This window comes from Temnothorax nylanderi, unplaced genomic scaffold (assembly GCF_030848795.1).
Source record: "Temnothorax nylanderi isolate EJ_2023f unplaced genomic scaffold, tnyl_v1.0 TNYL_tig0152_pilon, whole genome shotgun sequence".
In the NCBI taxonomy this organism is placed as follows: domain Eukaryota; kingdom Metazoa; phylum Arthropoda; class Insecta; order Hymenoptera; family Formicidae; genus Temnothorax; species Temnothorax nylanderi.
The window spans coordinates 109812-135469 of record NW_027249214.1 but is presented as its reverse complement, the minus strand read 5'-3'; the positions used below and the strand labels follow the sequence as shown (position 1 = coordinate 135469).

The window sequence follows — 25658 nt, the reverse complement described above, 5'->3', positions numbered from 1 at the left end:
AGATTCTAACAATTAGTGATCCAAAAGTTTTCAAGTAAAAATGTAGAATCAATAATAGAGATGATTGTGACATTGCGATATTATTTAAGCAAAATACTTTTAGTCATCTAATTTTTTAATAATATAATATAATATAACCGTAATGATAAAATTTTGAGCTTATTAAATTATTAAAATTATAATTTAAATTATTATAATACCATTATTGGAAAATTCCATGTCAAAATCAAGGATCAATAAAAGTAATTATGATATTATGCAGTAATCAAATTTTCTGAAAGCTATTTCCTAATAGTAAAATTATTTATTACATTAATCATAATCATCAGTAAGTCTTAATCTAACTATTAGAGAATTATGTTCCAGTTATTCAGAATGTTATATAGTTATTCTAATTTGATTCCGAACAATCTTCCGACACTATCTACGGATCTCTTAATAATTAATTAGAAAAAAACCATTCGAAAAAGTTGTAATAGAATTCCTTATCGACATTGCGATATCGATGTAAAATAAATGTCGCAGTCGCTGATTCGATCAACGCTATTGTGTTACCTAATTAGGAACGACCACGTGTGACAAAGGCTAAGCTCCACTCAACACAGTCTAAAAAAAGCGAAAAGTGTGACATAAAAGAGAAATAGATAATCCAATTAAAAGGGGAACACGTTGTTTCACGGAACTCTGAGTCGCTTTTCGCTTTTTATCCGCGAGCGCTTGATTAGTTCTATTAATTAAGGAACGAACTGAGATGCTTCGATCTCGCGGAACACGGTTTCGTTAATTAATTAATCCAACGTATAAAATTAATCCGTTATAAAAGTTTCACAATCGTAACTATTGAGCATTGAAACAGATATTTTAACATTCGGAAATAACGCGGAAAATATTATGTTGCGAAAAAAACAGAATGTTAATTAATTTTTAACCATATTAATATGTGAGCTTGTGTTCTATATTCTCTCGTGTTTTTTAATAAAAATTATAAAATAAACAAATCAGAAATAAATAAAAGTTAAAATCCGTAGAAAATTTAACGTAAAATACTTATATTTGATATTCACAAAATTATTACTTATAACAATTAAACATTGAAAATTAAGGAAGAAATAAAAGTTGTAAGATTAAAGAAATTTGAGCAAAATGTCGACTTAAAAATAACGATCGATTTTAACTTCTTTGCCGGAAGTCTGCGTTCGCATCAATAACGATCAATAACGTCAAGATGCATGTACCGTTGTTCATTAGTGGGGATGCAAGCGCAAGACTTTAATTACAGGGTCGACGAGCACGTCCGAAGCGTCACCGCGAGATCTTTCACTTCTATAATAATCCCTGTCAGTCGGCAATTAATTACTTGCAAAATGATAACGTCGCATCGCCGAACATTGTCCGTAGTTTCGATAATAATAATCTATTCGCTGATGACACACTCGGAATCGACCTTTATATTGATTGACAACCCTTAACGAAGATACTGATTTTCGAGCTTGTAATAGAGTTTTAATCATCCTTCTTTGTTTGTCCATCCATAAAAGCTTGTCATATATTACATCAAGCGAACTTCCTTTATGTTCTTCGAATTTCTCGGAAGTAGATTTATATATATTTATTATCACAAATCTTGTTATTCGCTATTCAAACTTGAGAGTAATCCCCTAATATGACATAATTATGTAATTGCTTTGATATGATCGCTGATAACGAATTTCCTAGCGTGGCAAAGATGGAAATAAAGACTCACCGAATCAGAATGCCACGAAGGATCCCATGTTCCTCGCTGTTGATCCCTGCAACAGAGAGATTCGGACATCAGTCACTGGAATTAACAAGACACTCGAGGCAAACAAATGTCGAAATCGAATAATTACAACAGGTCTGAGGGGAAACGATGAGAATCCGCTCCTTTGTTCTCCGGCAGAGGATCGCGAAGAAATGAGAGGACGAATGAGGAAAAGCTCTAATGAGAATTATTCGAGGACAACGCAATCCTTTCACAGGCACAGGGCCGAATCTACTTCCTTTAGCATATTAAATAAAGATGTTAAAATATCCTTTTTGCAAACAATATACGTATATGTGCAACTATTTTTAAATTATCATAAATATATTCCATAAAATTATTTGTACCCATTAATCGATTAATCTTTGTATTAAAATACTTAAATTAATTATTAATTGTAAGAAATTTAAGTTTAAGAATTTTGCAAGGCAAGATAGCGCAAATTAAATAATGCATGTAAATAAAAAAGTGATGGGTCTTTTACTTATTCTCATTGTCAGTCATGATTTAAATTCATTAGAACATTTGCCTTTAACTTAACTATCGATAAATTCTGTTGTTACTTCTCGCCATTTTGTGCAAAATAAAAGCTATCAAAAAACTTATAATTATTTGCTGAGGGGTTTTCTTAAAAAATGCTCAAAAAAGCTAAACATTTTAATGCACAATTGCTTTTTATTTATTATAGCTCTTAATGCAATCAATTTTGAGTTTTATCCGTATCTATAAATAAAAATATAACTTTCAATTTAATTTAAAATTAAAAATCTAACAATCAGAGACTATACTGTACATTAAATATGAAATATATACGGATCCGAGTGGTGACAAAGTCCGACCCTGTCCCGTTTCCACGCTGTCTGACTTTCGCAAATCCGCGGGGACGCGGTTGTTTTCACGGGCGCGGTTTCCTCCCCGCGTTTCCGATTCCACGAATGAACGAATGACTCCATCGGGAGAAGCGGAGTGGCCCGAAGAGCCCTTCTTCGCCCTATGGCCGTTCGCGGCCCCCAAACGATGTCGACGTCGCCGTCACGATGCATCGTCTAATTGAAAACGACGTTCCGAGATGCGTAGGAACGAGGGTGAAAGCGCGAACGCGCGAACGCGCGAGGAATGCCGAGATAGTTGCTGAAAGGACGAGGGACTCCGAATAAAAAGGGTGTACCTTTCGGTGAAACGGCATATCGAGCAAATTGAGTTCGACGCTACTCATCCTCCCTTTTTTCCCCTCGTATCGCCGTTTCCTCTTGTTTGATATTTGATCAATTATGAAAATTGAACGTACACATTCTGTCGAACGTTTTCAACGATCCGAGGAGAGTTACCTTCGTTAGATTAACGAAATAAGAGAGGTTGATTTTCTCACCAGCCACGATTAACGAATGTAGTTACTGATAGCAACGTTCTCGTTTAATTTCAAGCGGATTTCCGTCCAAAGAGACTTCTATTAAAAAATAATATATTTTTTTCCTCGTTGTTATAATTCTGAAAGAAATTGAAGTGAAGGTATACTTTAATTTCTCAAACGAACATATTATCTTTTTTATTCTATTCTCTTTTTTCCTATATTTATAAATATACTATTATATGCATTTAAAAACATTTTTAAAAAACCGAGTTTTTGATCGGACTCTAATGTCCATTGGATGCTTTTACAAATTTCTTCAAACGATCTAGCTTAAACTCTTGCAGCAAAACAATGAGTATCAACACTATTTTTAGATGAAAAAACTTGTTTTAAATCTTATATCAAGGCATTGAAGGCTGATCTCTTAACGACAGTTGTCGTTATATTGTCGTTGAGCAGGTATACTATATAGTAAAAAAGCTACACAAGAACATTAAAACGATAACGATAATTTTATTATCATTAAAAAAATAGGACTATTCTGGTAAAGATAACAACGTCAAGGTTCTGCATACTGTGAGCGTTTAAAGCCCGATTATTTGAAAACATTTGTAAAAGTAAAAGATAAATATTTTTAATAGTTATGATTATTCTTTTATTGTAATTAATTAATTCAATAAAACGAGTATACATTTCATACTGCTTTGTATTTTAATTACAAACTAAATACATTTTTCTTAAGAACAAAATTTATGGCCGTACGTATGACCATATGTAGGTATTAATTTCTCTGTAAATTGTAACGTATAATTAGTACTATACATCTTAAATTATTAAAAATACAGTCATTAAAAATTGTGAAGCTTCTTTACATGTCAATGGTTTTTCTTAAAGTAAAGCATTTTATTTCTAGTTCAATATTTTTGATGTCTATATACGTCTCATGTTTGGCTAACTTGAATTTTTCTTTTAGCAAAATCGCTGCACATAATTATTTGATTGCAATTTTTGTTTTTCAATATCACATATATTAATAACAAGAATCTTATATGTATAACGAATTAAAATTTTATTACAAAACAAGGTTTATGTAACTGAAGAGTGTGATTTTATCTCAATCGCTAAAAAGAACGCATATGTCGACGTTTTCATTGAAGAATAGTCGATTGAAAGTTGTACAATTAATTAAATTGTTATAAAAAAGATAATAAAAATGCGAAACATCGTGTACTTGAGAAGTGCTACACGACTAACAATAAATTTCAGGTGGTGGTCGATCGTCAAAAGTGCCAAAGTCGGTGCATAAACTAAGACTGGGTGATATCGATGTCATTGCCGCGATGGGCGATTCTCTTACGGCTGGAGCTGGAATCTTTGCAGACAGTCTGTTCCAGATTGTCATAGAAAATAGAGGAGTTACTGCGGCTGGCGGAGGCCAAGGCACGTGGAGACAATATCTAACTGTTCCCAATATCATTAAAGTAAGGCAATCAAATCTTACAACGTTATAACGTTTATTATTGAACAAATTGCAATATGCATAAAACAATATAAGAAATGGAGATTTAAGATATTGATGGCAGCCAATCATGGCAGTTAAATCAATCAAATCTTAATTAAAATCTTTAAAACTATAGTAAAGTCTAATATTCTTTGCATTAACACTGCAAATCCAAGTGTGTCATTTTTACACTCATAAACATCTAAAAATAACACACTTGACTGAAGCTCATTTTACATGTTTCTTCATGTGTTAAATTACGTCATTTAACATGTTTAATCGTATTAAATTAAAAGTTAATACGTTCCCGAGTCAAAATTTAACTCTCCGAATACCCTGCGTTCACTCGAAGTCCTTTGAAATATGATATGCCGCCGTACTGTGCACCCTGCTTATAACCTATTTGGACTCTACTTTCAGGTTTTGTCATGAAAAAACCACTCCTGGGACACTCCTCAAACTTCCTCTAACTATGATCGAACCTCCATTTACTCTCGTTACAATTCATGGCTTGTGCGATGACTTCACGTACCCTCCGTAGGCGTCCTAATGTTCCGCGCTCACTCCGCAGACTCTCCGTACGTGTTTCATGTGTGCTCTCCGTTCACCCTCCTTACAATTCGACGTAGGCATCTATTCCGTAAGCCTCCGTGTACCCTCTGTAGAACCTTCGAAATACTTTTTTCTAAAACTACGATAGAGCCTCCGTACACTCTATTCCCGTAAGCCTCCGTGTTGCCTACCGTATTACTATAATTTAAATAAGACATAAAAGGTCTGTATATATTCAGTGATAAGGTGAAATTTTGAAAATTTTACCTTAAATGTTCAAACTTGTCATTGCGACGTAATCCTTTTATAGCGGAATCCGACCTGTTTTTGGCACGGAGATACGTCATTTATCATATATTATTTCAGATGATGAATAAATTTATCTCTTAATATTTTGGGGAAACGTTTTACTTTATGGGTCGGCAACATATAGACAATTAGGTTCTACAGAGGATACACGGAGGCTTACGGGAATAGAGTGTACGGAGGCTCTATCGAGGTTTTGGCAAAACCGGTTTGTGCTGAGAGTCTAGGGAGGGTATTTCGAGGTTTTATCCAGCTATGCGACATGGCAAAACCGGTTTGTGCTGAGTCTAGGGAGGGTATTTCGAGGTTTTATCCAGCTATGCGACATCGAATCTGCGAATTGTAGGGAGGGTGAACGGAGAGTCACCAGACTTCGCGTAACCTCCGTAGACGTTAAGTGGGTAAAAACTGCCATTTGAGAAGTGAACGAAGGTTCGGCAACATAGACAAATGCTTATTATGTGACCCTCCGTTCATTCCGTTCAAGGAGAGTGTGCGATCGCGATGTCGGGCGTTACGGAGGGTCTATTTTTTGACTCGGGTTAAATCGTGTTAAATGACGTGATTTAAAACGGCAAGAATTTTGAAAGAAGAGCATCAGCTAAAATAACACATTTATATAAGATTTTGCAGTGAATGTACGGTAATAATGTAAAGTCATAAATGCACTATTGGAGAACATTAAACATTTTTGTTACCGTACGCACTTGTAAACACACGTGTATTTCAGTTTCCGCATATATATTTCATAAATTTAATTTTCGACTACTCAAAATTTATTGCCGATTATGTAACATTCCATAAATTTCCATGAAATTCCATATTCATTATATAATTTTTTAATAGCAATTTGTTTGATCACAAAACTTTATATATGAATATAAATGAGTAACTTGAAAAATCACCACCATTAGGATAGTTTATCTCTTCGCGAATTTTTTGCGAAAATTGTGCACGAGCCGCGACGCACGATTTGTCATTATCAATTTTGAAATATCCCATAATTCTCGGCGTCGCGTCGGTAAAACAATGACAAGGCAATCGACATTTTCTCCGTAGTACGTAATGCAGCACCTTTGGTTTACGATTTAAAGAAACGTGACAAACGCAGAAAGAATTTTTGCAATAGGATCTCAACATGACATTAACATATCATCACAATGTTGGACTGCCTCTTCTTTATAGACTTTCGTCAATGATTACCTCCAATCTTCAGTCGCGCGCACGCGTCTTATACTTTAGATAGACATTATACATATATTATGCATGTAAAATTGCAATTTGCTAACTTTTAACTTTTGAACGGAGGATTACCAACAGTGAACCAACACAATCATCAATAGAAAGATGATTCAAACATTGCCTAATCACGTTCTTCAGCTACATTAAAAAAAAATGGTGCAAGTAGAAACTTGCACATTGCTTCCTCATAGAGGAAACACAGATTTCGTCCAATCGTTAGTTAACGTGAGAAATATATAAAGAAATATATATATATATATATATATATATCAAAATCTATGTATATTAAGTTTTTCTATAAGTTCAAAAAGGAAATATAATCTGTGAAACAAGCAACTGATTCAGTCATTTTTTTAAATTGACGATCAGAGATATCATTTCACAGATCAAATCAGTCGAACAAATGTGTCGAAAAATTTTTTTAAAAAGAATCCCTTTACCAATTATCGCCAAATTCAATACCAACCTTCCTTAAGGTAGTTCTCCGGTCCTTGTACTAGAGAAAATCGATTTTCTCTAGATTTTCTTGAAACTGTGAATATACGTTAATTTAGGTGTGCTTTATGCATGGTCTAAACTTCAGTACCTCTTGCGGTATAAAAAATCAAAATACTGAGCCTCAAAGTTTCAACTTCTTTTACTAAATTTGAGTAAAAATTGAAACTTTGGAGGCTCAGTATCTCGATTTTTATACCGCAAGAGGTACTGCAGTATCTGCATCGAGATACTGCATCGAGAAAATCGAGATACTGAGCCTCCAAAGTTTAAATTTTTACTAAAATTTAGTAAAAGAAGTTGAAACTTTGAGGCTCAGTATCTTGATTTTTTATACCGCAAGAGGTAGTGAAGTTTAGACCACGCATAAAGCACACCTAAATTAACGTATATTCACAGTTTCAAGAAAATCTAGAGAAAATCGATTTTCTCTAGTACAAGGACCGGAGAACTACCTTAAATGATACTCTATCAATTAAAAAAAAATTTGATTGCGTATAAAGCTGGGTCTAATCAACCAAATCTTAAAGAATTATATATAAAATAGGGGTAGAAAAGACTGAAGAATATAATAAAATTAGAAATAGATCGATATCTCCAAATTTGCGGAAGTTAGACCTATTACAGGCATTTCTTAAAAAATTATGGACCTTTGATCGCGTATAAAGCTGGGTCTAATCAACCAAATCTTAAAGAATTATATATAAAATAGGGGTAGAAAAGACTGAAAAATATAATAAAATTAAAAATAGATCGATATCTCCAAATTTGCGGAAGTTAGAGCAACCATAGACATTTTTAAAAAAATTCAAAATTTTTTTTAAAAAGAACCCCTTGATTATTAGCAATTTTTATTAATTCTATTATATTCTTTAGTTTTTTCTACCCCTATTTCATATATAATTCGTTAAGATTTGGTTGATTAGTTCTGGAGTTATAGAAATTTCGGTAAATTTGGCACATACACACACACATACACACACACACATACATACATACAGACATTTTTTAAAATTGCAATTTTTCGACGTTTTAGAACATTCTGAACACATTCAGAAAAACAAAAAAATTTTTTTTTTTTACGAAAACAAAGCTTCCTCTATGAGGAAGCAAAAGAAATATACACGCAAAAGATTGGTCTATTTTACATGATTTCCACTAATTTAATGTTATTATTATACTTGAAAATCATATTTTTCCATAAAATTCCTTAATGTAAGGTGCAGTAAATTCGTTCAGCTATCAGTACTTTCGGTAGCGAGTTTATGTAAATTAACCGGACGATAACGACGTTTCGATAAGATGGCGCAACGGTAATTAATGGCAAGCTTCCGTGAGAATGTGATTCACACGCTCGTTAATTGCTATTAGGGTCTTACGGCTAATAGAGATAACAGCTGCCGATCAATGGTTTCACGAATTCCAACTTTTGCCACTAATTCCCATTATACCTACCGAATATGGTTATGGCTAGAATACGCTCAGTTTTTAACCGCTTAGTTTTTAAACAAGCAAACAATTTTAATGTCTACCAAAAATGCTTTTAATATTGACGTATGTATAGACGTAAGCGAGTAATCCGATGTATGATTTTTTTATTCGAAATTGTAATTTCGAACTGTAATCTCGAAACTGCGTAATAATTACGCGTATATTTCAACGATTGTCGGCGACGCGTGTCGACGAATCGGCGCAATCTGCCGCCACAACAAAACATCGACGCGAGAGCCATTGTCCAATTTAACCGAGAGCTATTAGTACGAAGGGGTTACGGGAGAATCAGACGTCTACCCTTTCACAAGGATCGGATACGCAACGTTGCAGCAATTATTTGGATTAGTGTGCGCTAAGTGCTCTCTCCTGACAAGATGCAATTGCGAGAAATATATCATTTACGAAATAATGATATTTATTATACGTAATAAATGAGCAATAAAGCGCTTCATAAGCGTAGGATGCTGCAAAACTATATACTCAACAACTTCGATCAAAATAGTATATAATAAATCTTTCCTTAAGAAAACTGTCAAGCCCTTGATTAATAATAGTTTATTTTTAGATAAATGTTATTATACGTAAAATACTCATTACACGAGAAGTAAGTTAAAGATAGAAATAGATATAGCAGAGTCTTGATGGAGAATGAAGTTTGCTTCAAACTTTAAACTTCAATAGATAAGCTTGATTATCAAATATTTAATTACAAATCTTTAAAGCAGTCGTTTCTTAATTCTCGCTTGCTTATTACTTCCTGCTAGTCTTCCAATCTTATTCCTCGCCATGCTACGTTATAATGGAAAACGACGCAAATTTTAGTTAATGTTCGCGATAGTCGGTGCGACCATGATGTTAGTCAGTCATAAAAGTCCGTCATAGTAATTAGCTCAATTCGGTCAAATTAACGTGTTCTTAGAAAAGGATCATAAAAGTTGATGCACGCGTAGTTTTTAATTAAAACATTGCAAACAATTCTAGTTTTGAAGTCGCTAGCGAATAACACAAATTCGGAAGCAAAGCAATCGAGTCACTGATTCGCAACAAAAGATAAAAACTAAGCAGATGAAATCAGTCGTTTCTCAAAAAAGCTTATATTATTTGGTACACATATAAATAAAACACCACAAACTGGATAATAACAACTATAATAAGACAGGCAGACAGATAGACAGAAAAAAGAGAGAAAACAGAAATGGATAGAGGTAGAGGTAAGAACGAGAAAGAAAGAAAGAAAGAAAGAGAGAGAGAGAGAGAGAGAGAGGGGGGAAGGAAAAGTCGAATGGTTTCTAAGTAAAGATATTAGGTGCGATCATGTGCAAAAGACGATGTTGACAGAATCGTTGGCGTTCGATCGGGTGTTTTCCCGAATGCGCAATAAGATAGAAAGCCGATTTCGATAACCTCAACCGAACTTCGATGAAAGATTCATTTGCTATTTCATATTAAATAGATCAAATATAAATTAAAAAAGTTGAAAAATGATATACATTTATACACCATGCATATTCGCGATAGGGATATTTTTAGGCGCAATTAGACTATACAATACTAATAATTTCATAATATTTCAACTTATAATTTACAAATGTTGTTATAACATAATAAAATCTATTCACATATTGAAATAAATATTTGACAGATATTTGACAAATTATTCAAAGAAAAGAAATTAATAGAAAGTATTATAAAGAAAATAATATATTATATTATGTGCTAAATATATATGTACTCTTTCTTTCGCAATCAATATAATAACAATTATTATTAAAATTTTAATTGCTACTGTGCATTTTCTCGACATTAAGAGAAATTAAGCTTGAAATAAATGTCATGTCTATCATCAAAATTTTGTCGGTTATTTCTGACGATAATCACGCGTTTATGCTCGCGCGAAATTTCGAATCGATAGCATGTCGTATCCAGGTACAATAACCGCGATATGTGGAACGGGACAGAAATAAAACGGGTCGCAGCGTACGCGACAGAAATCCTATAAAATCCCAGAAGCGCGATTACCTGCTGGGAAAGCTCAGCGGGGTGATACGAGCGAGGGGGCGAAAGGTATTTAAATATGGATAACCAAGCCTGCGGGCTCAACCCCTTCGTAACCGAGGGAGACGGATCCGTAAATAGACTGTGGACCCGTGAAAGACCAGCAGCATCCGATATATGCGCTTAGAAAACGCACTCCGGATCGGGAAACGCGCGAAACAGGAAATCATTTCCACCGATCAAATGTCAGATATTTAGTTTCGTAACTTCGAAGTTACGCGACTATAAATATCAAATATCAAATATTAAATATTAAAATAATTAATTATTTTTCAAGTAATTTCCAGCAGATTTCGCTGTAAGAGATATTTAATTGGAGGATTACTATATCTCGCTGCATGGGAATTTAATTAAGATACCAAAGTATCTTGGCTAAAAACGTCTTAGTGTTGAAAATTAAAAGATTACAACAAAATGCCGAATATTGTTAATTCATTCTTTTCCAAGGAAGAAACGACATAGATACTCGCGGGAAAAAAACAAGGTGGTAAATTCAGGGTATTCCGTGACATAATATTGTCGAATGCAATTCTAAATGCATATCGTATAACCAGTGGAGCTGAATATTTTTTCAAAGATGGCGTGAATTTTTTCTACGAGTAAAAGCTCTCACGGAATCTCTTGGTTTATTCTCTATATCGCAGTGTTTCTCAACTTGTAAAAAATACAAATATATCTGTAAAAGATACAAATCTTAAAACATACAAATATTAATGCTGCATAATAGATTAAATTGTCCACTAAATTTTTATTTTTTAATAAACAAAAATAATTTTTTACTTTTTAAATAATTTTATTTAGCAATAAACCAGATTCTAAGCAATTTTTAGGATTTATCACGTCGTATGCAATTAGTATAGAATGTGAAAGGAGATAGTTGGGAAATACTGGTCTCAAGGTTTTTTAACATTTTCCGTATTTGTTGATTAAATGCGTGGAGCGGCGCGACTCGTTCATCCTCGGTTTGTTTTATGATTGTTTCGACTTCGAAAAGATGATTTACTCTCGCTACCGACGCTCTGGGATTTTAATAAAATGGCACGCGAGAATCTCGCTGCCTTTGTTCGGATTGCCAGATGGAGCAGCCGCGGGGTCGCCATCATTTTTAATCCACTTCGCAAAGAGGTATGCGTTGAATAAAAAGGCAACAAATAACAGCAAAAACGGCGAAAAAGAGAAAAATTTGTTTTCTTCCAAAATAATACCTCCAGAAACAATTAGAGATTGCAGCAGATGTGTAACGAAGATAATCGTGATAATGCATTAAAAATGCAGATGCAGAAAAGAAACCAATTAAGCAAAAATTATATATATAAAACAGCGATATAATTATATGTATTTCTAAACGTAATAGTATTAAGGTAGTATCTAACTCGTCTAAGTTTTATATATTTTTTCTTGATACCATTAAAAATATTTAAAAAATCATACATGTTTTAAATTTTGTTAATCCTTAATTTAAAATTTAAAACTCAGATCTTACTATCCACTCGACTATTCATTAATTTCGTTAGGTATATTCGATATTGACTTTGAATAATGAAATCTTTCAAGCCACATAAATAGATAAAATCTTTATATAATGGCATAATAAAAAATAAAATATTCATCAGTAGAAATGTGCTAAATAATTGCAGCTCACTTTCTTGTTTCAAATATTATTTATACACAAGATATCTCTGCACATATTTTATATATATTTTCATCATAGTTATAATATTCTAAACATATGTTATAATACGATATCATTCCGATATAATTTTTAGTGGTAAATTCATGCATAAGATATTAAGGGTACACCAGACTGAACGACGCGCGAAGCTCATGAAAATAGCCAAAGAAGGTTCTAACGAAATGGAGTAGAAGATTTTGCGGAAGAAACGACAGAACTTCTGTCGAGCAAGCCACTTTACCACGAAACTCAAAATCATGCATATAAAGTTCGGCACGATGTAACGCGAGTCTCGCCGCTTTTGCATAGTTCAAACCACCTTCGCAAGCTCGCGTCGTAGTAGACGAATTGCAAGTTAATATTCGCTAACAAAAAAATTAATCAACAAAGTTGAAGAATTTCATTATTTTGAATAGCTCTTAATGCTTAAATAAGTCTTGAAGCAAATTGTAAAACGCTACAACTTTTGTCTATTATCTTGCAAGATGTTCAACGATTCTCTACATTTTAGATCCATTTTATTTTTATTCAAATATAATATAAATTTTAATCTTTCTTTGTTAAAATAAATAATTATATTAAAAACTAATAAAAATGCAATTAATCTTTTGAATAAGTAAAATAATCTTAAAAATTAACAATTTTTAAACAAAAATGTATAATAAAATTATCTATTATCTTTATATATTATTAATATAAAAGAGAAAAAATAACCCTTTATTCTTTTCATGTAACACAGGCACACAAAAAAAAAGTGTATTGGCCGAGACACTACACTAGTGTATTCCCATGTACTTTTTCCCGCTGAATCCGAATCCGAAGTCAGAATTGTCAGATTGGCTAAAATTTATGAGATAACCACAAAAAAACAATTTTTTTTTTGCCTTTAATTCGTGTTTTTGAGCATTTTTTCGTGGTTATCTCATAAATTTTAGCCAATCTGAATTCGGATTCGGATTCAGCGGGAAAAAGTACATGGGAATACACTAGTGTAGTGTCTCGGCCAAGACACTTTTTTTTGTGTGCCTGTGTAATTGATAAAGATATTTTATATACTAATAATATACATATAAAATATTTATTAACAATCTTGTGTATACATCGTTCTCAAAGAATCAGTTTCCATCCCAATGCACTCTTTTTTTCCGCTTGAAAAGTCGTCAACGTAAAACCAACAACAGGCAACCTGTCTCAAACCTGTTTCGACCCCATGACAATCGTCTCTATCGACGACAGGTCCGCAACAGCGAATTTTTCCGCCTTGCCCCTCTCTTTCTTCCTCTGTCTCTCTCTCTCTCTCTCTCTCTGTTTCTCTCACAATATTTACGGCAATCTAAAATTGAACTGCCAACCACCAGTAATGCAACGGCGCGTATCGCCCCGCGATCTTTCCGCTTTTTTCCATGCTCGCCGACTTATCTGCAACCGCGTGCCTTCCCCCTTTATCCGATCTTTGACGCATTGCACCCCCGGGAACTACCTACAATGTCTGGACGATTCGCTGCTGTACATCCCGTTGCTTTATCTCTCGCAACAACACACCCGTTATATGCCGTCCACGTCCTTTGTTCGCACGATCCCACGTGGAATCACGAATTACTCTCGCTTATATTGCGAGAATAATATATTATAGAAATTTGTTTTATATGGCAATGCTCAAATCTCAATTTCGCTCGAGATTAATAATCAGAATTAATTGGAAGACTTCGGAACGGATTGCGGATGCGAGATCATAAACACCATGGTATCAACATCGTAACAGCCTAAGAGGCAATAAAGCAAAGGACCTCGGCTTCCGGCCATTCTTGGAACGTAATTACGGGGCTTCCAGGCCGTGGTCGTCTCGGCCTGACGCTGTTCGAGTACTCTCTGGGCAAATTCGCCTCCCAATAAAGGCTGCGGCTCGAAGCGGCAGGAGTATAGGTCAATGTGTGGAGCGACCTACTCGCAGAATGTCGGCAAATAGCCACTCAATCAATGTGGTTAAGCCAAGGATCGCTGAACGCTCTAAGTGTATTGTTTGATATTCTAAGTATATTGCTTAGTATTCTAAACTTTCTCAATGAGAGAACTAAGAAGGTTCTATTTCTAACATTCCAAGGATATCGTTCCAAGAATCACACGGCGTTCTAAAAACTTCTTCTCCTCCTCCGTATTTTAAAGGCTAAAAGCATTCTATTCTCAGTAGCTGGGAATCTAGAAAGAATCTGAAAAGACACGTTGAAATGCATACTTCTACCGTTAACATAAATATCTCATTTGACACGAGAAATCCCTGGGTTCCGTAAAGCGCATATGCGCGCATTTATCTATATCATACGTAACGTTTACTACGTTTACTACGTTTACTATACGTTTACGTGGAAAAAAATGCACGCATATGCGCTTTACGGAACCCAGGGAGTATTTCAGATAATTAAAATATAGGTACAACAACAATGCGACTCAAAGAAAAAAAAAGAAAAATATGATTATATAATTTAGTTTACTTCTGTAGCAGTTAGAAATATAACTTCATCATATTGTTATCTCGTGTAATTAGTTGCTTGAATTGCTTGGCTTGTATAAGGATTAAATTTTCAGACGCTATTTATTTTGCATCAAAAGCGCACCGTAACCGTTTTAACTTATGCTGTTTTATATACTATGCTCTCAGATTCGAAAAAATATATCCATTATAAATTATTTCATACTTCCACACAGAGGTATAAGTACAAATTCAACAGTTCGCCAGTGTGCCTACGTCACTGAATGTTTAAACTTAATTAACCACATCGATTGCAATGTTAAACACGAGAAGCATTTAATGCATAGCAATTACCCGGTCTCATGCAGCAATCAGCCATTGATTTCATATTACACGGAATCAGTGTTTCTGTGAGTGAGTCGGAATATCGGAGAGATTCGACACGTCCCGATCTTGTCGCGAAACGCATAAACGACAAAGATTTCTGTCGGAAACAGCGAGAATAGGGAGAAGTAGGAAGGAGGAAGAGACTGCGGAAGCGAGGAAAAAAGCTGCGAAAATCTCTCGTAGGCGCGGCGAGCGTGAAATTCTTATGGGAGCTTCCGTTTCGTTCGTGGACGGAATCTCTAAGTAGCCAGGTGCGCGAAGGTGCTCTCGCGGAGAGCGCAAATTTAATAGATGAAACCTGACAGAAGACGCCGTGGTCCGCGGGAATAAAACCTGATGAAAGCGAAGAGAACGAAGTGGATGCGAAGGAGAGGAGAAGTCCCTGGGAGGAATTTATAAGCCGAGAGGGCGCATAAACGACCGGAGGAGCGGTGTCACGTTCCCGCTCTCTTCGCTCCCGTTTTCGCGCCCTTCGTTATCTGCCGCGAAATTTACAGAAATAGATTCCCTCCACCGGTGCCATGGTAATCGCGCGACCGCGACATTGGATTTCATGACGCGCGGTATACCGCGTCCGAAGTTTCGGGATCGAATAAAGAAAAAAAAAGAGACCGCCGCGCAGATAATATCGATGCAAAGTGACACGTGTCGAGTTTGATATTTTTAATACGATAATACCACGCGGAAGAATATCTGAATATTCCTGTTTCTCTCTCTTTTTAATAAACTGAATTATAATAAATAATTTACTAAATATTTAATACATTAAATATGCATAAAGAATATATAACGAATATTGATGAGCATTACACATTAAATTATACAATGAATATTCATACATAAAAGAGAAAGATTTGGCTTTTCACACATTTTTCATGTTTTAAGATCCTTGATGCTTATATTTAAACAAATGATAACATTACAAATGATCTGTATGAATTAACGTCATTTAATTGAATCTGTTTCTTCCTTGGCCGTTACTAATTTTTCTCCATTTTCAAAAACACTTTTCGATTAAAAAAAACCAATTATTAATGTTTTAGAATATTATTGTCATAAAAAATAAAAAGCAAATAGAAAAAATACTAATGCAGTAGCATTTTTTCTTATCTCATTGTATTCTGAGAATTCCAAAATTTAACAGTTAATTACAAGGTTAATTCGATTTTTTTAATAAGCTTAAAAATGTTTCGTCTCTACATTTTTAATTTGTATTTACGATATAAAAGTATATTGACAAGACGTCGGATACAGTTAACGTGATCCGAAGAAGATCCAGGAGATCGCATAAAAGAGGAAAGCCCATAAAAGGCGATCCGGCGATCCCTCAGATATAGCGTCATCGGATTACTTAATGCGGTTCTACGTATGCATGTGCATAAAAGTGCAGATGGACGCGCAAAATGAAAGAACTTTCTCTCTCCCTCTCTCTCTTACTCTCTCACTCTCGCAAGCAAAATTGCGCGCGGCGGAAATATAATTTAATTTATACATGCCGCAAATACGGCAATGATGCATAACGACGAGTGGTCCGAGTGTCAATTAGTCGACAGCGCTACTAGTGATTTTAGTTCCGTCATCATGCTCTTATCTCCATGTATATCGCTGTATCCCTTAATTATTTTTTTTTTATATCAAATGCCCGCGGAGAATTAAAATTTCCGCGCGAAACTAGGAGATACGTGGGTCGCGTGTATAGTCTCGGAGGTCTTTCATCGCGTGACCTTTCCAAAATGATTACGAGCACAGTGGCAAGGCGAGGATTAATACGATTGCATGTCAGATAAAAAAATCTTGAAAGAGTCTCGACAACTCTTGTTCAGCGTGACTATTTCCTTGCGGAATACATAAGTAATTAAATAATTTTTTTATCTATCAACTATATGCAGAGTTTATAAAAATTAAGCTTGATTGATAGTTATTATTGTAAAAAATTTACAAACTATGTCTCTTAAGAAAACTGAGAAGAGAAAAAGAATCGAATAAAAGAAATATACTATTACAAAATATACATATATATTATATAGTAGGGTAGAGCGGGGTCAAAAGTAACGCGGGGCGAAAGTAACAACTCAAATATCTATAGTTAATACTATAGTTAATATCTATAGTTTATACTCAATACCCAGGCCGAGGCGTTCTGAGACACGTTATAGCTTGTTCAGCTTCATCCGTTAACCACAGACGCATGCGCATCTATGCCTATAACTATAGATATTTGAGTTGTTACTTTCGCCCCGCGTTACTTTAACCCCGCTCTACCCTACATAATTATTATTTTTCTAAAAAATTTAATAATTACATTCAAAATTCATTACATAAATAAATCTATACCTATAAAAAATTCTAATCAATTAATATTATAAACTGAAATATAAATAATTATAAAAGTAAAGGCTCGCAGGATTAAAAATCAATTAACAACGAAGGGGCATCGAGCCGTAACTAGGTGTTAATGTTAATGTATTCTACGCTCCGCCTAACCGAGTAAGTAAGGAAACGATGAAAGTAGTGGTATTTCACCGGCGATGTTGCCATCTCCCACTTATGCTACACCTCTCATGTCTCCGTATACAGTGCCAGACTAGATAATAGAGGCAAATTAGACCAAAAAAGTGCGTTATCTCGGAACCGGTTAAAACTACTCGGATTTGAATGTTTTTTTTTTTAATGTAGGTAATTAAAAACACTACAATGTTTATGAGTTAAAAATTGACGCTTTTATTTATTTATTAACTTTATTTTATAAATTTATTAAATAAACAATTAGCGTCAATTTTTAACCCATAAACATTGTAGTGTTTTTAATTACCTACATTAAAAAAAAAACGTTCAAATCCGAGTAGTTTTAACCGGTTCCGAGATAAAAACCTAATTTGCCAATAGAGGCAAATTAGACCAAAAAAGTTATCTCGGAACCGGTTAACACTACTCGGATTTGAACGTTCTTTTTTTTAAATGTAGGTAATTAAAAACACTACAATGTTTATGGGTTAAAAATTGACGCTTTTATTTATTTATTAACTTTATTTTATAAATTTTATTTTATTAACTTTATTTTATTTATTAAATAAACAATTAGCGTCAATTTTTAACCCATAAACATTGTAGTGTTTTTAATTATCTACATTAAAAAAAAAAACGTTTAAATCCGAGTAGTTTTAACCGGTTCCGAGATAAAAACCTTGCCTCCACTAATTGTAAGAGGCAAGCTCAACAGGGTCTTCTTTCCCCGCTAATTTTTCCAAGCTCGTTCCCTTAAATTATATTGAATACATTAACATTAAACACCTAGTTACGGCTCGATGCCCCTTCGTTGTTAATTGATAAATAATTGTATAATAGAATATTAGAAGCTAATTTTCTTTATAAAATTGCTTGTCTGAATATAAAATAAACACTTTTAAGAAGGCTTGAAGCAATAATGAATTTTTATCAATGATCAAAACAGTATGCGAATGTTATTAAAAGATTTATATTCTAGAAACGACAGAGAAATTTAAAAACAGTATTAAAAATTAAAAACTATACACGCGAAGGAATAAAAACAAATTGCGAAACTTTATAATAATTTATACGGATTGTTCGCGAACTGTACAATTCTGATCTTAATGCGATATATTACTGCAGTATCGCATGGCTATTAACCCGTTTTAATTCTAATTAAGTATGAATCCTTTTAAAATAAATACAGCTTTCCGTGTCAAGCAGGTTAGGCTTAATCTCTAAATGACACTTCCTGCGCGAAAATAACGAGATTTCGGTTGTTGGCTAATCACGATATAATGTCATTACGAGTCGCTGACTTTATAACTAATTTAACGATAACTCCTTGGCGAATGTTTACACGCCTCGTCGCTTATTCATATGCTCAGGTATAATATAATTACATCGCTATATTTGTAATTACGTACCGAAATTACAACTAGAGTTTCGTGACGTAAAAAAGATATTTTTTCTTATCTCATCGGTCATTAGAAGAATAATTACGTAGTTGTACGGACAGGTCCGTATTTAAATGATTCGACGAATTTATGTATAAATCGTTAATGTTCTTTAATCATTACTTCGTAAATTCTTTTAATTCTTGTTGCAGATTCATAAGAAAATAATATTTTTAAAATTTAAATCTTTTTTATAATAAAATAAATTTTTAATGATATGTTAATTATTTAACTAATTTCCTTATAAAAATTATAAATTTTATTTAATCAACCAAAAATGTACTAAATCTTCAATTACACTTAATAATAATGTTATTTAATTTGCAATTTTTTAACGAGATGACAAAACAATTAAAGATAAATCATGGAATTTTGTAGGAAAGTAACTAAGTATCAGTCAACTCTTTTTCTCATTTCCTATTTTCAATATTTTTCGTGCAATTATAATTTACCATTAATTTATTTATCAAACAATTAAAAACATTATATAAGTATAAATCTAAATCGCGAATATGCTTCATCAAAAAAACTTTAAGATTTATGCAGTTCAATTTGAAAGTATAAATTCGAAATGAAAAATCGAGATTTCAATGAACACAGAAGCGATTATAAAAGTATTATCAGTAAGGAAAAATATGCTGCGGAGAAAGACATTTGAGTAATTCATCTCTTTTATGGAAAAATATTACTCTCGGTCAATATTACTTGTCATAAAATCCTCGAAATTTCTGAAGTCTTTATACAGTTGAGTGCAACAACTCGGAAAAAAATCACATCGCTCTTTCAATAAATAAAGATTGCCGAAGGGGTTGAAGCACCGACACGATCATCCCAGCCGGTAGCGTTCGTTTCGTCGTCCCGACGTCGAATGCCATCGACTACGACGAAGATGAAGAAAACGCAGATATGAGTGGGAGAAAAAGACAGAGATAAAGAGAGCTCTGGTAGGGGTTCCCGACGTTGAGGGGAGAACAGGTGGGACAGCCGGGGGTGGCGAGGGGTTTAAACGGCGGATGACGTCGGTCGGTCGTTCGGTCGACGGGCTGCAAGGGGGCGGTCAGGGGGAAATCGCGCCACGCTCGTGATGGCGATCAATACTTCGCCACCACGCCTCGCCTTCGCCACCACCTACCTCTCGCGTCGCGTTGCGAGAGAGCAAAACTTGACTCTCTCTCCCTACGTCACGAGCCAGAGGGTGGAATCGCCGATCACCTTGGACTTGGACGGGTCCGAGCTTTAACCCCCCTCCCCCTCCCCCTCCCTCTTATAAGAATCGCCCTCTTCGAGAAGGAAAAAAGTGTAGTGTCGTGAAAAACATGCAACCTGCGTGCCTCAATTTATCGCAGTATAAAAATTAATCTAAGAATGAGTTATTTCAGTAGGCAGCAATTTTTAACAAATTTTTATGTATAGCAAAATTTTTAAGTGTCGATTATGTATGTCTCGTCTTTAAATTAAGATTCTCATCTTTAATCTTTGGACGTGAACGAAATCTAAACTTTAATTCTCTTTCCTTCTCTCTCTCTCTCTCTCTCTCTCTCTCTCTCTCTCTCTCTCTCTCTCTCTCTCTCTCTCTCTCTCTCTCTCTCTCTCTCTCTCTCTCTCTCTCTCTCTCTCTCTCTCCCTCTCTCACCCCTAGGATTTGCTCCTTCAATGAGAAAATAACGTACAATGTATTATCTGTGAGCCTTTTTGTTAAAATCGGATTTGCAGAAACTAATTCGAGTAGTTTCGAGTATTCTAAAAATGCAGAGTTCAACGTTCAATGTAATTGTGTATTTAATCCATTGTTCTCAATTCTGTGAGTTATTTGCTTAATAATGTTAATTTCGTCTACGAACAAGTTATATAAATGAAGCTCGATTTGTGCTTCATAATCGTATATCAATAGTATTTTCAATATTTAATAATTATCTGAAAGTAGGCCACTGAACTGTACACAGAAAAATACGACTGCTCTTTAAAGAGAATCAAAGTTCTTAAAATTTGTTTCGGCGATTAGATCTATAAATATACGACTGATGTTTAAGATAAAAGGAATCTTCTAAAAAAATAATGAGATCTCTTGCGACCTAATGCAAAAGCAGGGAGGAACGCCTGCTTGCTTGTTCGCGAGGCGTTTCTTCAACGAGCGAATGCTCGAACACGCGCGTGACCTCGTTCGATGGGGTCACGATACGGGGATGGAAACGCGGAAAACATGAGATGGCAGCACGTTGCAACCGGGAAAAATTTTTGGCACGTTGCTTCGTATGTGCACATCACTTCACTCGATTAAAAAATTAATACTGAGAATTACAGATCGCTATATACATTGCGAAAAATGCTACATAAAATATATAATTGTATCAGTATAATTGTTAATCTCATTTAACACAAATTTATTTACTGAATTACTATCTATCTTCAATAGATTATTTTTTCATTCTTAATCCTACTTATTCTTAATCTACCTAATAATTCGATCCATTTCAATAATAATAAATAGTAAAAATTAAGGCCTTACCGCGCGATGATTTATACTTTTCCTACCTATTGTTATGCGTCATTAAACAAAAAAAGATAATCTTAATGCAAATAAATAAAGCGTAAAACATGTGATTAATTTATAGTACCTAATTCACGAGCGAAAGATCAAGAATACGCGTGAGCTAAACACGCGTTATCGTGGCAGTAAACACGGCGGATAAACCACTAACCAGTCTAGCCAGCGATTGTCCGATTGCTGCTGGACATCCGTTGTTTCGCAGCCAAGAACGACACGCGCGCGTGTATTATCGCTGAATATAATTTTAATAAAATGATATCGCACATATAGACCTCCCACGCAGGTCTGCCGATATCACATAATGGAAATTCCCTGCATTCTTTCTCCAAATTGACTGTTTACAATGAATTCACCTTTTTCATTGCTGAATTATCAAGTGACACGTATAAATGAAAATTAATTTTATTCAAACTTTGTGAGATATATTATAGGTATTATTATTTCAAATATATTCATTTAAATTACAGAATTTTCATAAAATTGATCAATGAGCCCATTGATTGAAATCGTTTCTATTCTATTCAGCTCAGCTGGCAACATTTATGATTAAAAAGATATATAAACGATATAGAAATACGTTATAGACAACGAATATACATGCAAGGGGTTATTTTTAAAGACACATATATCATTGAAAATAACCCCTTAAATCTTATAAATCTATTTAAATCTATTTAAATTACTTAATTTTCATAAAATTAATCAATGAGCCCATTGATTGAAATCGATTCTATTCTCTTCAGCTCAGCTGGCAACGTTTATGGTTAAAAAGATATATACGATATAGATACGTTCTATATAGACATCACATATATATTCAAGGATATATACATATATCCTTGAAAATAACCTCTTAAATCTTAAAGCTATTAAATCTTTCGGACCCAATCTTTCTCTTATCAAAATTTTACGAAAAACTTCTATCGGATCGACAAGTGAGACCATTTAGATGTCAAAGGCAAAGAAGAATTGGTATAACGCTTTCGTTCTCTGTGATTAAATTTCATCCGGTTGTACAAGTCGGAGTAATTAACGCGTCATATTTCAGGCATATCGGAACGATTGAAACGGAAGTTTCAATCGCTTGTATACTTTATTAATTTTTTTCTATGAATGATTGCTCCCTCGCGCGACAGTCGCGCATGATAGATCGATACTGCACTTCGCTTGGATATGCAATCGAATGAATTATTCCTTCTCGTCAAATAAAACAAAGCTGTGTACCGTCCATAAAATTATTCTACAATTCCTCCGCGTGGCATCCATGCGACATTGCAGGTTTTTCCTCGCACAGATCGCAGACTACGCAGGAAATGAACAAAAATTTTCTTCAAGTTCCTTATTTTTGCATGCGTAGCAAAATGAATAATTAAACTTAATATAATAGAATTTTTTTAATTACATATCTAAAAACTAAAATAGTTACATGTCACAAATCACAAATTTCCATTAAAATAGATTCCATTTGTGTGACCAAGAAAAGATATGCTTTTCAACTATTGTATATTTACTCTCCAAAGACTCAATCCGCAAATACACTTCAATCCTCATTATCTTTTCCCTCGTATTATGCGAATCTTACAAAATTCTTGCTAATTGTAAGAATATTTCTACAGTCGATATTTTATCCTATCAAAACTTTATACAGCAGCAGTACAAAAAAGGACGTCCGATGCATCACATACAAAATTATTTCGTACGAGATGAGTCTCAAAGGGAGATCCGATTTCGGTAACGGTGAAATCTCGTCATGTGAAGCACGTAACAAAAGGCGGCAACAATTCTCGATAGCCAACGTAAATAGATCCCCCGAATAACACCACGTGCGCGCGGCTAATGCGAGGAGTGTGTAACAGGCGGGTCCGATTTATCGGTGATATCGACGAGCCGTCGAGCCTTACCTCGGCGATAATAGGGACTGAGTACGATGTAAAACGTGGCGCACGTCAACGTACGTCGTCGTCGTCGTCGCGCCGCGACGGATTTAGGCGCGTCGATAAATAACGTCGCCAGGTGCGCGAGCCACGCCGAAAAGCTCGCTCGTTCGCGCGAATAAGTCTTCTACTTCGGCGGCTTGCTTCCACGGGCCGTAAATTAAGGTCAGAGCCAAGAGCGATATAAGCGGCAAACCGCGAGAGAGACAGAGAGGAGAGGCAAAGAGAGAGGGGGAGGGAAGAGAGAGATGCGCGGAATAGATATGCAAATCACGTATACACGCTCTGTTTACGTCTGTCGATCTGCTGTCAAAGCAACACGCTGCCGATATAACATGAGCCCTACGGCAGAGAAGAGAGGGAGCGCGAATTCGGCTGATAAACAAAACTTTGGTCACGGGTAGGCTTCGATAAAAAAAAACCTTTACTCTCTGTTTCTTCATCTGAATTAATCTAATCAAGCAATATAGCATACAGTGTTGAATGATATGGCGAGACTGTCGTTTTGTAGTTTCAAAAAAATTGTTAAATGTGAAAAAAAAGTGTCGTTCGACAAGTAATTACTTATGATTGTGAACTATAAACTCGCGTTCAGTAATATCGCAGCTATAATATCCGTTTCTATCAATGCGATTAACTTTGATCTTTTGGTTTAACTTACCTTTTAATCTTTCTCTAATTTTAAGAACTAGAAAAAGATGAAAAGTAAGTTAAACCGCGATTAAAATTAATCTACATTGACAGAAATAGACATAAAAGGATTTATTCGATGTTAAAAGTCGAAGATAATGTGTGATAAATGTTTCAGTCAGGAAAAGTCGCGCGAGAATCAAGTTTATCAAGAAACGCGTAAAGGCTTCCTTTGGGAGAAAATTAGGTCATCCTCTATACTAAATAAAAGACGATAATTTGTTCAGTAATTGACTTAGTGAAATTAACGACTCCGTTATCACTTATTAATTAAATCATAATTAATTTGCCTTGAACTTGTAAGAAAGGGAATAATGAGTGGTGTAAAACTTATCTCATTAGACTGCAAGTCCAAGTGTGTTATTTTTACACGCATAAAAGTCTAAAAATAACTCATTAGACTGAAGCTCTTTTTACATGTTTCTTTATGTGTTAAATTACGTCATTTAACACGTTTGAATCATATTAAATTAAAAGTTAATACGTTCAAGCGTTTATTAAATAACGTGATTTAAAACGGCAAGAAATGTATATAAGAAGAGCTTCAGCTAAAAAATAACACACTTGGATTTGCAGTGTAATCGCGAGTTTTATGAACTTTACGTGGTTTATTTTTACACGATTGACATTACTTCCTTTTGGTCAAAGTCTATTAATTCTATACATACAAGGCAGACACAAAACAATCTACGAGAAAGATAACGTATCTCGAAATATGTACGTATAATATATGCTTCGCAGCCATGTGCTGGCGCTTTAAATGCGATTACACTGCAGTTTCCCTTTAACACCTGGAATCCGGTCTACATGTGAAACTTTAATCCGCATCGGGCTCTTTAAAGGGTAAACATTAAAAAATGTTTACCCTAGGATAATTCCAAGATTTCCCTCTCGCTTTAATATGCAACGATAAACAGTAAAGATATGAGAGCTCGCGAGATTTCCCTTTTTAATTGACGCGACGGTTTAAAACAGTGACGGCAAACGCAGCGTAACAACTATAATCACGACGACGAGAATAATTCTCCGGAGTCAGGTAACAATGTCGTAACAGAGCGATAATAGCCATCAATGGTAATAACAACGATGACGATAATTAAACGGTAGCGATGAAATAATGTCGGATAATGATCGCGCGCTAACATTTCAAGGTTCACAGTCCGGATTCTTTCGTAAATATCACGACGTAATGATCGCGACGACGAGGACGTCAACGTCGAGCAGGCGAGAACGGGCC

At 34.6% G+C, this 25658-nt stretch overlaps 1 protein-coding gene across 2 annotated transcripts in view; it reads right to left on the bottom strand.

Annotated features, from left to right (window-relative positions):
• Bsk (mitogen-activated protein kinase dJNK) overlaps positions 1-25658 on the bottom strand; it is a 151569-nt gene that overhangs the window by 124472 nt on the left and 1439 nt on the right. For both annotated transcript variants that reach the window (XM_071715017.1, XM_071715018.1), the window contains exon 2: positions 1745-1790. The gene's annotated coding sequence lies outside the window, so the exon portion shown is untranslated. The remainder of the gene's footprint in view (positions 1-1744; positions 1791-25658) is intronic.